This window comes from Suncus etruscus, chromosome 2 (genome assembly GCF_024139225.1).
Source record: "Suncus etruscus isolate mSunEtr1 chromosome 2, mSunEtr1.pri.cur, whole genome shotgun sequence".
NCBI lineage: Eukaryota > Metazoa > Chordata > Mammalia > Eulipotyphla > Soricidae > Suncus > Suncus etruscus.
Window position 1 is genome coordinate 87,173,331 of NC_064849.1, and position 1,944 is coordinate 87,175,274.

A 1,944-nucleotide genomic window follows, 5' to 3' on the forward strand; every position below is an offset into this window, starting at 1 on the left:
GGTTGTCCATATCTTTCCCCAGCAAAATTAGGGAATCCAGGCTAAGTATGTTCTGCCACTAAATGTGACATCTCCTTAGTTGTGAACCAAGGATCGGAGCCCACAAAGACTGTGCCAGCTGCTATAAGAACAGTGTCATGGAGAACATCCCTGACAATGTTTCCCTGTCTTTATTGCCAATTAAACTGGTGTTCCTACAGAGACTTTATGAGATAATCTCTATGTCCTACAGAAGAATGAACCCTGGGCTCCTACCTAAAAATATCATTTGAGCCAGTTGCTGTCTGCTTTTCTGATTTAGAAGCAGACATTCAGAAATTGTTTCTGGAAAAAATGGGTCCAAGTTACCCTAGAAAAATGTCAACCTATGGTTGAATCTCTGTTCAGTGCCTTTTTGAGGATCCTTTTTAGGAAAGTAGATCTCTGTGTCTTCACCCCAAAAGCACATTTAATGGGCTCCTTGGTGGTTCCCTGGGTACCTGTAACCCTGAATTGCATCCAGGACTGGCTGAATTACTTATGGACAAAACCTACTGACTCCCCGCAATCACATATGGGTCCTAGACTACCCCACTATGATAAGTGAGTTTATACTCAATGTGGGGTGTCTTGTGCAGTTATAATCAGTGTAGCTATAATGAGACCTCAGTAAAGAGGCGCCATAGGGAGAGTCTGTGTTTGGCACAATATGTCTACTAACCTACCTAGTTCTCCCAGACAGTGTGGGGGAGGGATTCGGTCCTGGCCTCGTCTTCTCTTTACCCAGAAATCCCTGTGCTGCCAACAGACTTCCTGGCAACTGTCAACTGCCACTGAGGGCAGGGGAGGGGTCGGAGGCAGGGGTATATAAGATCAGATGAGGTTTTGTGCAGGCTTTCCTCTCTGTTTTTCTCTTTTGTTTTGAGGCGCTGTCTCTTTCTCTTTGGGCTATTGCTCTCTGTCCAGGATTCAGGCTAAAAGCCCCCCTGAATCCCTTTCCTTTGCCCTATTTGGCTTTCTTTTTATTTTGTAGCATGCCAACTTTAGATCTTTTCATTAGGTATGGATCAGCCCCCCCCCCCCCCCACAGAGCAACAGTCCTTAGAGGGCAGCAGCAGAACACAATGGGGACACTAGGATTAGCATCCAGGGGTGGTGCTCAGTATTTTTTTGAGGACAACCTGGGTTCAGGACACTACGGCATTGTGGAACCAAACTGAAATCTTCCCTGAGGTACAGAACCATGTCAGCATGTGTGTATTGAAAATATGTTTCGGCGTGATAGAAAATTTTTAAAGTATCTATGCTCACCCATGGACACAGGGTCGCATAGCATCAGCCAATGCTGACCAGAAATTGAGCCTTAAATTCAGTCTACCAAAGCCTTAAGGGACCAAATTCATTCTTGATTTTAGTTTGAGACCTATGTTAGCATGTGAGTTTAATTAGTATGTGTTAGCAGCGGGTTGAATAAGATTATGATGTATATGTGCTGAACTGAGGATGGCACTTGGCACTGGGGTGGCAAAAAGAGAATAAGGGCCTGAGTTCAAGCCTTGAAGGCCATCCATGTGGGACCAAACTCTGTCTTGTCATAAGGTTCACACCCATGTCATCTTGAGTGAATTGAGTAGAGATGTCTTTAGACCAAACAAGATCTTAAGTATCAATACACTGAGCCCATCAGAGCTCTCTTCCCTGTGTAGGGCAATGCTGCTGGGTAATGTCTACCAGAAACCTCTGGAACCAAAAAGGATCCAAGCTTCATGGTTAAAACTATAATAATATACTTGGATCTGGTAAGTGGCACTAGAGGTAAGGTGTCTTCGTTGCAAGCTCTAGCCAAGGAAGGACTGCGGTTCAATTCCCTGGCATCCCATATGGTCCCCCAAGCCAGGGGCAATTTCTGAGTGCTAAGCCAGGAGTAACCCCTGAGCATCAAATGGGTGTGGCCCGAAAAAAACT